Source organism: Callithrix jacchus, chromosome 3 (genome assembly GCF_049354715.1).
Source record: "Callithrix jacchus isolate 240 chromosome 3, calJac240_pri, whole genome shotgun sequence".
NCBI lineage: Eukaryota > Metazoa > Chordata > Mammalia > Primates > Cebidae > Callithrix > Callithrix jacchus.
In genome coordinates, this window is record NC_133504.1 from 61,526,625 (window position 1) to 61,542,083 (window position 15,459).

The following is a 15,459-nucleotide window of genomic DNA, read 5'->3' on the forward strand; positions in this document are numbered from 1 at the left end:
TGAACATGTGTAAAATATTGTATTTCGGTAGACACATTCAGTTTTTATTCCCTGGTTATTGGTTTTGTAGAGCACTTCTTCACAGTTCTTTTATCTGTTGTTTCCTTTACTCAATGTCAGTTCATGGTTTTGCAGTGTTCCATTAGCCACAAAACAATAGGAATCCTTCTGGTTTTCCTGATAAAATTATTTGTCAATTATAGGTGCATAGTTTCTTGCTTTGGTATAGTGATATAGTTTATAAATAAAACACACAAGAATTAAAAATGAAAGAAAAAAGTAGATAAACATATGAAGAATAAACAATTCCATTAACCACAGTATACCTACATAAAGTATACAGATAAATGACAATCTGAGAAAGAATATTTTCCCAAATGTAATTAACAAAGAAATTATATCAAATATATTATAAGGTTTCCTTGACCTATCTTCAAATGGGATGCGGTAAAGTTTAACTTAAATACCCGGGCATGGTGGCTCACACCTGTCATCCCAGCACTTTGGGAGGCTGAGGAGGGTGGATCACGAAGTCAAGAGATCGAGACCATCCTAGTCAACATGGTGAAACCCCGTCTCTATTAAAACGACAAAAAATTTGCTGGGCATGGCACATGCCTGTAATCTCAGCTACTCAGGAGGCTGAGGCAGGAGAATTGCCTGAACCCAGGAGGTGGAGGTTGTGGTGAGCCAAGATCCCGCCACTGCACTCCGGCCTGGGTAACAACAGTGAAACTCCATCTCAAAAAAAAAAAAAAAAAAGTTTAACTTAAATATCTGGAAGAAAAACAGAACTGATATTATATGTTGTAATTCTTCACCACAGTTTGGATTCATGATATATTTATGGAATTAACTGCTCAAAATTTCATATGGGGAGGAAAAACAGAGCTGAGGTTGATGCCTATGTATGGAATTCACATAGAATGTTAACAAAAGGAAGACAAGATAGGTTTAGAGTAAAACTAATAAATTCAGGGATATTAATGATTCTATGTCCTTTAGGACATCCAAGAGAAGACACAAGATCATATTTGGATAAAATTGAAATTATAGATATATGGGCTGATGTATAACTAAACCTGTGGTGGTTGAAGGAATTACCTAGGTTGACTGCAGTGAATATGACATTTGGACAAAACTGAATTATTATTGTTTTGTGGGCTGTGTATAGACATACTGAACTTATGGTAGCTAAGAGATTGCCTAAAATGACTATGTTGAATGTGAAACATAGAACAGGAAAAGAAACACAGGAAAGAACTCTTAGGAACACAATCATTCCTCATTAAGAGCAATTTACAAGCAGTAATGAGAACATTTGGAGGGAAAGTGGAAGACAGTTATGATACCAGAAAAGTCATATTTTAATCAGCAAATAGCAGCATCAAATAATGAGAGGTCAAGTAACTAAAATACTGGGTGTTTCCACTAGTTCAGCAAAAAAAAAAATCATCTGTAATTTCAGTGGATTAAGGAGACACTGGAGGTAAGGATAACATATAATCATGTCATCTTTTAAGTCTTTAAAACGGTATATATGCATAATATATTACTTTAGGTCTTTCATCAGACAAATTTGAAAAAGTATGATTCTTCTAGCTTTTAACTGTTTCTGAATTTGTTTCACACAGATTATCAATTCTGATTTTGTAAAGCTATTTTAGCATAGATAAGCATGAATATATTGATTTCAAAAGCACAACTTGATTTTAATAATATATGCATAAATAAATGATGCAGTGTAAATATCTTTGCTGAAATGAATCATTTTCTCTCTGCTTGCATAGAACACTTTTTGTGGTTAGGTAGCAAACAGAAAGAATAAACAATCTATCATTTAACAAATTGTGAAATCACAGCATTTTAAGCTTCTAATTTAAATTCATAGGAATAAATAGCAGCTTTTTATTGTTTCAAATAGAGGAAGTAATAACTTCAAAGGTTCAGCTGAATAATATTGGTTTAGATTATTCTGTAACCCTATCTCATTATTTGGAATTGGGTAAAGAATAATAATAAAGGAACTTATTTTTTACTTAACAAATATTTACTAAGCACTCACTTTTATTCTAGGCACTATTCTAGTTCTAGGAATAAAATGTGGAGCAATGGAGGGAAAAAAATTCCCCTATGGAGTTTATGATCCAAGGTTGGATCTTGACAACAAAGAATTACATACACACACGCAGCCACACTCACATCCATAGACATGTGCACATATGCTTCTATATTTGTATGAAGGGATACATGCTGTGGGGAACTGTAAAGCAAAATAAGGGGGTAATGAAAGTTGTGGGTCTGTGTTTGTTAAGGTATGGCATTTGAGGGTACAAACCAGCAAAGACATGGAAGAGGAGTGTGAACAGCAACTTCAAAAGTCCCAAAACAGAGTCAGCCTTTACATGTTTGAGATCAAGAAATCAGTATGATTAAAGCACATTAAGCAAGAGCAAGGTCCAAAGGAAATTCTATCATCCTGGTAGGTAGAGAAGATAATAGATAAGGGATTGTATATGGGTGCAGTTATATTTTGATGGGGAGATATTTTATAGGAAACGTAGTCTGAGAGATCAAACCAAAAAGGGTGATTACTTGGGAGGCTTTTGCAAACCTCCAGGCATGGGTGACTATGGCTTTGATGAGTGTGGCTGTGGCTGTGGTGGCAGTGATGTCAACTGGTGGGATTCAGGGAATATCTGGAAGTTAGAGCTAATAGAATTTTCTGAGACACTGTATGTTGATATGAAGAATTATTCCTAGATGTTTGATCTGTTAACTGGGTAATGATGATATCATTCACAATAATAGAGTGTTTGAAGAATAAATATTTTTAAGAAAAAAGCAGATATTCGTTTCAGACAATAATTTGTTAGATACTACATTTATAACCACATTCTAAGTTATGCTGCAGTAATTAGTTTGCCCCCAAATTTTAATACAATGGTTTTTTTTTATACAATGGTAATTTTCTCCCACAGAAATTGTTCAAGTAATACAGGGCTTTGGTGAAAGCAAATACTACTTTCTAATAGCCATAGCATCTTGAGAAAGCTTTATTATTAATTAAAGCAGGAGAAAAGAATACATGGAAATTTAATATTCATTCATCTGTGTTTAGGCATAAAAGTCACACACATTCTTTTTCTCAGATTATTGACTTGAAGTTCTCATGGGGAGTCTTTCTAAATGCCAGTGGCTAGGTAATGTAGTCTTTTTGGCACTCAGGAGAAAAAGACTGGAAATTCAGTAGTAGCATCTAATGCATGTCTATAAGCATTTAAACAGAACTGTGTATTAGGCAGTTGAACACAGAAATGTAAAGCAGGGAGGTGGTTAGAGCTACAGATATAAAAGTGAGATATGACAATGTGTAAGTATTATTTAATGCTGACATTAGATGACCTTCTGGGTAGTGAATTTAAGTAGATACAAGAAGCCAAGACTCATTTTGGGGTACGTTCTTTCTTGAAATTGGGAAAAGAAACATCAATTACACAGAAAACCAGCTGTCAAAAACCTGGTGAAGGAAAACTAGGAGTCTGGGGTAGTGCAGAGACCCAAGGAGTAAAGCGTCTCAAAGGACAGAAAATAGTTAGTATTAATACATGGTGCCTATATATAAAAGGAAAAGAATGCCACAATTAAATATTTGATAGACAAGATAGACATCATTAAGGACCTTGATAAAGGGTAATTTAATAAAGTTCTTGGAAAGAAAGCCTAATTATTGTGAGCTCAGGGAAAATAAGAAGTAAATGATTGAAAAAGTGAATGCAGACAAATGATGTAGGCATGTAAAGCACTTACCATCATGCCTAGATTCTCCTGTAGACACTGAAACAATTAAGTATTTTTGTTAATAGCAGTATTATTCAAATGCGTAATTTTGGGCAGTAGTTGAAAAAGGGATGCGAGGTACAGATTTTTTTTTTTCAACAGAAAAAATTTAGGCATGTTTGTTTGGGGACAGTAATAGTCAATAAGGAAAGAAAAACTGATTATTAGGATAGCAAATGGAAAATTACAGTAAAAAAATTAAATATGTGAGAGGGAATGGTATTATCTACTATGTAATTACAAAGAGTGATAATCCTAACAGATAAAATTTACGCAGTATAATAGGAGTAAATAAAAAATATATGAATAAATTTGTAAATGGGTTGTAAAATACTGTGAAAGGGGTAGTAATATATTTTAGATAATATTTATTTATTTTTTTATTTATTTTTTTTTTTTGAGACGGAGTTTCGCTCTTGTTACCCAGGCTGGAGTGCAATGGTGCGATCTCGGCTCACCGCAACGTCCGCCTCCCGGGTTCAGACAATTCTCCTGCCTCAGCCTCCTGAGTAGCTGGGATTACAGGCACGCGCCACTGTGCCCACCTAATTTTTTGTATTTTTAGTAGCGACGGGGTTTCACCATGTTGACCAGGATGGTCTCGATCTCTTGACCCTGTGATCCACCCGCCTCGGCCTCCCAAAGTGCTCGGACCACAGGCGTGAGCCACCACGCCCGGCCCGATAATATTTATTTTTAAATAAAATTTAAAATAGTATAACAAGCTAAAATGTAGGAAGTTGGTGATAGCAAGTTCAAGAAAAAAGGAAAGGTATGTAATCTAACCCTGAAAAATGGGAGAAAAAAATTGATAGGAAAACCTATGCTTTGATGACTCACTTTTGCATTGTGATTTTTAGTTTAAATTAACAGTTTTGTTTTGTTTCACACACAATTATTTATACTGGGGAAAAGTTAAAATATAAAGAAAATTTATTTTATAAAATAAAAATATAAAGGAAGTTATTTTTCTTTATTGAATACATTTTATTAAGATGCTCCCTTGTAAGTTATTTGTATTTTTTATGTTTTTACGTTAACCATATATTCATTGGAAACTGATATTTGTGGATGGTATGAGGTAGGAATTTGCATAATTTTAATAGACAACTAAACATTTCTAATGAATGTATTGGCTAGTTATTCCTTACCCATTACAGTTCAAAGCCATTTCAGTTGAATGTTAAGTCTGTGTTTAGGCCTTTGTTTGTGGGTCCTCTCTTCTATTGTGTTGATCTATTTATTAGTACAAGAGCACACACCTTTTTTTTTTTTTTTTTTTTTTGAGACGGAGTTTCGCTCTTGTTACCCAGACTGGAGTGCAATGGCGCAATCTCGGCTCACCGCAGCCTCCGCCTCCTGGGTTCAGGCAATTCTCCTGCCTCAGCTTCCTGAGTAGCTGGGATTACAGGCACACGCCACTATGCCCAGCTAATTTTTTGTATTTGTAGTAGAGACGGGGTTTCACCATGTTGACCAGGATGGTCTCGATTTCTTGACTTCGCGATCCACCCACCTCGGCCTCCCAAAGTGCTGGGATTACAGGCGTGAGCCACCACGTCCAGCCAGCACACACCTTTTATTACTATAGCTTTTAAAGTATATTTTTGCCTTTTCCCACAAGCATCATTGTTTATTTTCTTGCAGTTTGTCTATCCTTGTCAGTTGCTCTTATATATACATAAATTAACTTCTCAAATATTAGATAAATCATTATTATTTTGATTGGAATTACCTAGATTTTTAAATTATTTTATAATTTTGGTTGAATAGACATGTCTGGAGTATTGAAAATAGATTAGTTTCACACATGAATGTATTATCGCTATAAAGATGTAAACATATTTAGGTTTGCATTAATGTCTTTCAGTAAACATTTATAACTATTTTCATTTTGGAATATATTCCTAATTCTAAACCACATTTTCACTGCACCTTTTTCTATGTTTAGAAAAATGTACATTTTTCTATGTTTTGATAAGATGCACAAATACTTGTTACAATTGCTTACAGTATTCAGTACAATAACAGGCTGTACAGGTTTATAGCCCAGGAGCAATAGGCTACACCATACGTCTTAAGTTGGTAGTAAGCTATATTATCCAGGTTTATTCATTCACAGTCTTTGATGTTCACACAATTATAAAATTGGCTAAGGATGTATTTCTCAGAATATATTCCTATCATTAAATGACACATACCCATACATAAAAACAAACACCATTTATTGCACTTACATTCATAAGAAAGGTTGGTTGGTGACTACCTTTCTTTAATACCCTTAATTGATTTTTCTTAACAAGGTATATTATTCTCATAAGTATCATTGGGAAGTGGAGTCTTTCTAGTTTTCTTATGAAGTTCTGTGGGTTAGTATGTTATTAGTAGAATTATTCCATCTCTTAGAAATTATATAAAACTCTCTGGGTCTGGTATATTTTAGGTAGATCTTATAGGACTTAATCAAATTTGATCATAGTAATAAGATCACCATATTTTCACTTTTCTTGAGTCAAATACATACACATAATTACATATAGAAATATTAAAAATATATTTTTCTATGAAAGCGACCATTTAATTTAACAAATTACTTTGTCCTAATAATTTGCATTATATTGTCTATAACATTGTGATTTTTTTAATGATGTTAAGGACCTATAGTAAGTATAATACTGACTTTGAAAATTAGTAAGAGTTATGTTATGGCTGAATATACAGTTTTTACATTGTTTCATACATCACTAGGGAGAGTATGTTGTATGTAATCTGTGTATGCAGAATTTTATACATATTGATACATAAGGCTGCTAGATTCTATAGTTCAGAGCTTCTATACACTGCCGCATTTTTGTTCACTTTGATACTAATATGATAATGGTTTTTCTTCATTTAGTTTTGCCAACTAATTATTATTATTATTATTATTATTATTATATCTATACTTATTTTATTTTGTATTTTGTACTGAAAATTCTAATATTAAATGTCCTGGAAATTCTAATTCTGCTATGTAAATTTTGATGTTACCTTTCTTCATGTATTTTATCATATTAAATTTTGAGAAATTTTCATATGTCTAACATATAATCTATTGTGGTCCTGTTTGAGGGCATGTACTTAGACAGGTGATTTTTCTTTGCATTTTCCAGGTGTACCAGGGTGTTAAAATAACTGAACCTCCTGCTATTAATTGCTGGGTTTGCAGTTTCGTGGCCTCTGCAACTATTACAATTTGAAATAATAAATAAATGAATATAATGACCACACTTTGATTCTATGTTCTCAGTAGAGACTTTTCTTTCCAATCCAGAAACAATTCTGCAATATATAGTTAGCTTATTTTCTCCATTGCCTTGCAAACAGGTATCTTCCAGCGTACTCGTTGCTAAGGTTGTTTCTTCAAGAAATCCTGCAATATGCAAGGATTTATGTTCCATTCCTCCCTCCTCAATTTGTAAGCTAACACAATGGCTTGTGGCCCCAAGCAGCTTTAAATTTCAAGACTCTGTCTCTTGCTATCAGCCAGTATCATCCGGGCAGCTTCAGGTGCCTGTCTTACTCATTCGTTCTAGTTTTTATGCTGTTTTTCATTCTTCTAAGGCTTTCTGAATTTTACTTCTAATCAATCAATTAAAGTGATGTTTGTTAGAGTTTATGCAGCAATTTTAGGTATTTTATTGTGGGGAGTTTACTCAAAAACATTCAATTTTCACTATTGCCAAGTAAAGAAACACCATGTAATTTTGTTGTAAAGACCAACTTGCAATATTTTACACATTAAATTAAGAATAAATATTTTATAGATATTTGGGAAAATTCGATTTATCTTTTTAAAATATTATAGCAATATATCATTATTATCACATTATGGTATTTTGAGTGACCTAAACATACAGAAATAATGATATATTTTTAGATTTGCTAAGTCTTATAAAATACTTTCATGAATTAAGAGAAAAATATTTAAATAATATTTATTTATAACCATGGCATTAATAAATAATTTTATAAAACTGAAAATGAAAATGAAAACTTGAAATTTATTGTTAAAGACTTTCTATTGTTAAAGCAAATTAAAGCAAAACTCAGAAGTAATTTTAGCAATGCAAATTTGAAATGCTTTTTGGTTATTTAGCTAGCAGAATGGATCTAGAATTTACCTTTTTTTCTAAATACCCTACACACACTTTTAAAACTAATTTGGCTGGCTCCTTCTATGTATATCAGTTCTTGTGCTACATTAATGAGTCAGGAAGAAAATGTTTTCCCTCATAAAATTGCGTATGTTATAATGAGGGAAGCTGAAAAACAGCTAGTAAGAATAAAAATAAAACTCATTTTCTAATAAATGCCAAAAGAAAGAAAACAGAGTAGGTAGCCAACACACACTCAGAGTGAGAGCGATTTTAAAAATGCCAAGAAGAGTCTGTTTTGGAGGTTTTACTTTAACAGAGATGTGATGATGGGAAGAAGAAAGTCATTACAAAATATAGGGAAGAACAATTCTAGAAATGTAATGAAGAGAGCAAATTTAGCTTGATGTGCTCCAGAGATGTTACAACAGTGTGGATGATATAAAAGAACAGGAGAAAGTGGTAAACATTAAGATGGGAGAGCAAAGCAGGGTCAGTTCACGTGTGGGCTTAGGGGTGGGTTGTCTACATAAGTCAACAAACTAGTATACTTTATTGTTTTAAATATTTGTGGGTACGTAGTAGGTTTATGTCTTTATGGAATACATGAGATGTTTCGATAAAGGCATACAATGTGAAATAGTATAATCCAAGATTGTCCTAGGCATCCTAGCCCAAACTGTACACGGACTATAGCTCGAGGTATGAATGGTTTCTGTGAAAGTGGATGTGAGTTGATCAAGTGTATGAAAGATAACTCTGCTTCTCTTCCATTAATTTATTGCATATTCTGGAACTGAATTCATAGAAGGGATGAGGTAGCAGGAGAGAAAACATTGAGACCAATAAGAGGCTCATGAAGCCACCCAAGAGAGAAAAATGACAATTTGAATGAGGATCACATGCACATTTGGATGTGTTAAGAAAGTCGGAAGGCACAAGTAGTAAAGTTGCTTTTGTAATGAAATAAATATTTGTGTGTACAATTTATTGTTATTCACAGGTAATTATTTCAGCTAGTTGTGTACTGAAGATTGACAATTTTATTTTATCTTTATAAAATACAATGATTTTTCTACAGACTAAAAGTGATTTCATTAACACCAACTATAAAACTTATATTGTGTAATATCATTTTCATGTTTTTTTTCATTCTATAATTCACAAGAAGGGAGGTTTAGGATATATGATGGAGTGGGAATAGTATGAATTCTGAAGTTAAGATAGCTGTCATTTAAATAGTATCTATCACTTGCAGGCTGTGCTTTTTTCTACATTTACTAATCTTTCTGAGCCTCAGTGTATTGTCTTTTAAAGGGATAAAAATTGAAAGAGCACAATATAAAGATGGTCTCATCCTATATGTTCAGAAAATTGTTGTCAATTTTTATTTTAATTTTGTTAGAAAGAGGATCTCACTCTGTCGCCCATATTGGAATGTGGCACCGCAATCATAGCTCGCTGCAGCCTCAAACTTATGGGCTAAAGCAGTTCTCCTGCCTCTATTTCCTGAGTAGTTGAGACCACAGGTGTATGCCGCCATGCCCAGCTGGTTTCTTTTATTTTTTTTGTAGAGACAGGATGTTGCTATGTTGCCCAGACTGGTCTCAAATTCCTGTGCTCATGCAGTCCTTCATCCTTGACCTTCCAAAGCACTGAGATTACAGACATGAGCTATTGTTATTTCTATTATCATCAGCAGTGTTATCATTCACTTAGATCTGGATTGTGAGGTTTCTGTTGGCACCAGATTTTGAAAAATTGATATTGTTTTATCCAAGTAAATTAACACGGTTCTTAAAAAAAAAGTAACTACCAGAATCTGGCAGAATTCTCAAAATAGAATAGAACAATTTGTAAGTTAAATCAGAGTTATTTATGCAGGGGCAGATTTTTCCAAATATTTTCTCTAGAAGTTATTATGCAGAAAATAATAGTATTACTAGAATTATCTTGCTTACTTTCTTTTTTCTTTTTTTCTTTTTTGAGACAGAGTCTCACTCTGTCACCCAGGCTGGAGCACAGTGGTACGATCTCGGCTCACTGCAACCTTTACGTCCCAGGTTCAAGCAAGTCTCCTGCTTCAGCCTCCCTAGTAGCCAGGATAACAGATGTTGCCATACCCCGCTAATTTTTTTATTTGGGGTAGAGATGGGGTTTCACCATGTTGGGCAGGCTGGTCTTGAACTCCTGACCTCAAATGATCCACCGACTTCAGCCTTCCAAAGTGCTGGGATTACAGGCATGAGCCACCATGACCAGCGTTTACTTGCTTTTTGAATGATTAAGTGCTAGGTACTTAACTGAGAAAGAGAGGGAGGAAATAAAAAGAGAAACCCAGTGCAAAAGATCAAATAATATTATTCATAGTTATGAGCAATTATATAATTATTGTTATTAAAATTAGAAAACAGGCTGTTTTAGAAGGTACTTTTACATTAATTATTGCATTGAAATTCCATTAGATTCAAAAAAGTAATACTGCAACCATTTATAAGACAGAAAATGAAGGATCATAAAGATTAGTTAACTTGTCCAGGACTATATGGCAAATTAATAGTAGAAACTGGATAGTAGTGTATGTTTTATAACCTCATTTAAACTCATTAAGTCACAAATAAGTGTCATCTCTGTAAGTTTTCACTTTATGTCTAAATAGTATTTCATAGTGTATATATACACACCAGATTTTCTTTAAGCATTCATTTGTCGATAGACACTTAGCTTGGTTCTGTATCTTAGCTATTGTGAAGAATGCAGCAGTAGATGTTAAATTGCAGATATTTCTTCAACATAGTTTTATTTTGGCTATATACCCAGTAGTGGAACTGCTGGATCATATAATAGTTCTATTTAATATTTGAGGAACCTCAATAATGTTGTTTGTAATGGCTGTACTAGTTTATATTCTCACCACCAGTGTTTGTGTTCCCTTTTTTTTACATTCTCCTCAGCATTTGTTGTATGATTCAGAAATTTATTTATTTGTTCTGTTTTCAACTCATTGCTGTATAGTCATTCAATAATAACCTCAAAGGATCCTTCGTATTTCTGTGGTAGCAATATTGTGGGTTTTTTTTCATTTCTAGTTTTGGCTATTGGGTTATTTCTCTCCTTTTTTTTTTTTTTTTTTTTTTTTTTTTTTTTAGTCTAGGAGAATGTTTTTCTTGTGCTTTTTTCTTCCCCCCAACTAACCCTTCATTTTGTTGATTTTTGTATTTTTTTAGTCTATTTTATTTCTGCTCTGATCCTTAGCATGTCTTTCCATCTACTAATTTTGGGTTTAATTTGTTATTTGGGTTCTTGAGTGCAGCATTAAGTCATTTATTTGAAATACTTCTAATATTTTGATGTGGATTCATTGTTATAAACTTTCCTTTTGGGATTTCTATTATGTATCTGATAGACTTTGGCATGTTGAGTTTTCACATTTGTTTATTTCAATAAATTTTTAAGTTTTTTTAAAAATGGTAATTGATCCATTGGTTGTACAAGAGCATGTTGTTTAACTTCCATGTATTCTTATGGTGTCCAACATTCTCCTGTTACTGATTTCTAGTTTTATTCCATTGTGGTCATGAATACCGCATGCAATTTTATATTTTAAAGTTTGTTAAGACTTGTTTTGTGGCCTAACAAATGATCTATTCTGGAGAGTGTTCCATGCACTGTCAAGAAGTATGTGTAATCTGCAGCTGTTGGATGCAACATTCTGTAAACACCTGTTGTCTATTTGGTCAAGAAGAGTGTGCTTGAACTCTGATCTGATATTTGTTTGATTACTTTCTGTCTGGATGATCTGCAGATTGCTGAGAGTGGAATGTTAATGTGCCCTACTCTTACGGATGTGCACTCTATATTTCTTCCATTGAAAGTATTAAAACAGGTATCTCTTGTATTATTGTGCTTTACTTTATTGTGCACTGCAGATATTCTGTAACTACTGAGACAGTCAAATGGAAAGTCTGTGGCAACCCAGTGTCAAGCATGTCTGTTGGCCCATTTTTTCTAACATCATGGACTCACTTCATGTCCATTATATTTTGCTAATTCTCCTGGTATTTCAAAATTTTTATTATGCTTTTATAGCTATCTGTATTCAGTGATCTTGTATTTTACTATTGTTATTGTCTTAGTGCATCACAAATTTTACCCACAGAAAATACCAAACTTAATTAGTAAACGTTTGTGTTTTGCTCCACTGACAGTCATTCTCCCATCTATCTCCCACTTACAGAGCCTGCCTATTTCCTCAAATGCAACATTATTAAAATTAGGACAATTCATAACCTACAATGTCTTCCAAGTGTTCAAGTAAAATAAGAGTCACATGTCACTCACTTTCAATCAAAACCTAAAAACAATTAAGCTTTGTAAGGAAGGTGTGTCAAAAGCCAAGAGTGTCTAAATGCTAGGTCCCTTGTACCAAGTAGTTAGCCAAGTTGTAAATGTGACAAAAAATTTTTTGTTAACTTGCTGCAGCTTCTCCATCAGCACTTGCTGCTTCTCCTTGCGCTTTTGTGTTACGTAGATGGCTTTTTTTTTTTTTTTGAGACGGCATTTTGCTCTTGTTACCCAGGCTGGAGTGCAATGGCATGATCTCCGCTCACTGCAACCTCCGCCTCCTGGATTCAAGCAGTTATCCTGCCTTACCCTCCCGAGTAGCTGGGACTACAGGCGGACACCACAATGCCCATCTAATTTTTGTATTTTAAGTAGAGACGGAGTTTCAGCATGTTGACCAGAATGGTCTCGATCTCTTGACCTTGTAATCCACCTGCCTCAGCCTCCCAAAGTGCTGGGACTATAGGTGTTAGCCACTGTGCCTGGCCCAGCTTTTTCTCTTAAACCTCATGAACCAAACTTTGCTAACTCCCAACTTTTCTTGAATGAAATTAAAAGTGCGATACCAGTGAACACCTGAATGCTAATAAAACAAAGCAGCCTCAGCACTGATACAAATTAGTAGTGGTCCGCATGGAAAATCAAACAATATATTTATAATGTAGACAAAACAGTCTTATACTCAAAGGAAATGTCATCTATGACTTTCCGAGCTAGAGAGAAGTCAATGCACGATTCAAAGCTTCAAAGGACGAGCTGATTCTAATGCAGCAGGTAACTGAGTTGAAGCTGATGATCATTTACCATTCTAAAAACCCCATGGCCCTTAAGAATTCTGATAAATCCACTCTTCCTGTGCTTTATAAATGGCGCAAACAAGTCCAGATGCCAACACATCTGTTTACAGCATGCTTTCCTTAATATTTTAAGCCCACTGTTAAAAAGCTACTGCTTAGAACATGTTTCTTTGTAAATATGACTTATCATTGATAATGTACCTGGTAACCCTATAGCTATGATGGAGTTGTGCAAGATGAATGTGGTTTTTCATGTCTGCTAATTCAGCAATTATTCTGCTACTCCAAGGATCGAGGAGTGATTTAGACTTTGAAGTCTTAGTATTTAAGAAATACATTGTTTCATAATGCTACAGCTGCCACAAAGAGTGATTTCTTTGATAGATCTGGGCAAAGTAAATTGAATACCTGCTGGAAAAAATTCATCATTATAGATGCCCTTCAGAACATTTTGGATTTATGGTAGGGTGCCAAAATATCAAAATTAATAGAAGCTTGGAAGATGTTTATTTCAACTCTCATGGGTGACTTAGAGGGGTTCAAGACTTCAGTGAAGAAACTAGCTGCAAATGTGTTGGGAATAGGCAGTGGTGCCTAAAGGTGTGACTGAATTGCTGCAATCTCATGATAAAACTTTAATGGATGAGGAGTTGTAATTCATGGTTGAGGAAAGAAAGTGGTTTCTTGAGATTGAATCTATTCCTGGAGAAGATGCTCTGAACATTGTTAAACAAAGGATGTTAAATATTACATAAACTTAGTTGATAAAGAAGCAGCAGCTTTTCAGATTAAATCCAATTTTGAAAAATGTTCTACTGTGGGTAAAATACATCAAACAACATTGCTATCTACAGAGGAGTCTTTCATCATGAAATATTTGATTGATGTGGCAAACTTTATCATTGCATTATTTTAAGAAGTTGCCACACCCCTCCAATCTTCTGCAAAAATAAATGTGATCCATCTGTAGCTATCAGCATCAAGACAAGATCTTTCTCCGGTAAAATAAAATTACAATTTATTAAATACTAAAACAAGTATTATAACTTTTTAGCAATAAAGCACTTTTAATTAAGACAAGTACATTGTTTTTATAGGCATAATGTTATTTTATACTTAATAAATTATATTGCAAACATAACTTTTAGATGTACTGTGTAGTAAAAATTTGTGTTTCTCACTTTATTGTGATATTTCTTTTACTGTGGTGATCTGGTGGTAAGCCTACAGAATCTCTGGGGTATGGTTGTGTTTCATTTATACATTCAGGTCTTCCTATGTTGGGTGCACATTTATTTATAATTGTTAAATTCTTTTTAATTGACCCCTTAATTATAAAATAATGGTCTTCTCTCTTTTTACATTTTTTTGGCTTAATGTTTATTTTATATATATATATATACAGCTACTACTGTTCTTTTTGTTTCGATTTTCAACATTTTTTAAAAATATTTTGGTTTTCCCTTTCAATCTGTTTACAGATGAAGCGAATCTCTTTGCAGGCAGTTTACAATTGGGTCTTGTTTTGTTTTGTGTTGTTTTTTTAACCATTCAATGTTTTCATTGACGATCTCAATCAATTCACAGTTCTGGTAATTACTGATAGTTAAGTGCTTACTACTGCCATTTGATACTTATTTTCTGGTTGCTTTACATATCCTCTTTTTCTTTTATTCTTATAGTCTTCTTTTGTGGGTAATTAATTTCTTTCTAGTAGTATGTTTTTATTCTTCGCTTTTATGTTTACTTCATCCACTCTAGGTTTTGCTTTGTGGTTACAGTGAGGCATACAATCTGTAGTCTGTAATTATGGCAAGCCTTTATATTTGTTCAGACTTTTCCTTGTATAAACTGATACTTTTTTTTTATTGTATTTTAGGTTTTGGGGTACATGTGCAGAACATGCAAGATAGTTGCATAGGTACACACGTGGCAGTGTGTTTTGCTGCCTTCCTGCCCTTTACCCACATTTGGCATTTCTCCCCAGGCTATCCCTACCCAGTTCCCCTCCCACCGCTGTCCCTCTCAATTCCCCCCAATAGACCCTGATGTGTAGTACTCCCTTCCCTGTGTCCATGTGTTCTCATTTTTCCTCACCCACCTATGAGTGACAATATGTGGTATTTCATTTTCTGTTCTTGTGTCAGTTTGCTGAGAATGATGTTATCCAGTTTCATCCATGTCCTTACAAAGGACACTAACTCATCGTTTTTGATTGCTGCATAGTATTCCATGATGTATATGTGCCACATTTTCCCAATCCAGTCTATCATAGATGGACATTTGGGTTGGTTCCAGGATTTTGCTATTGTAAACAGTGCTGCAATGAACATTCGTATGCA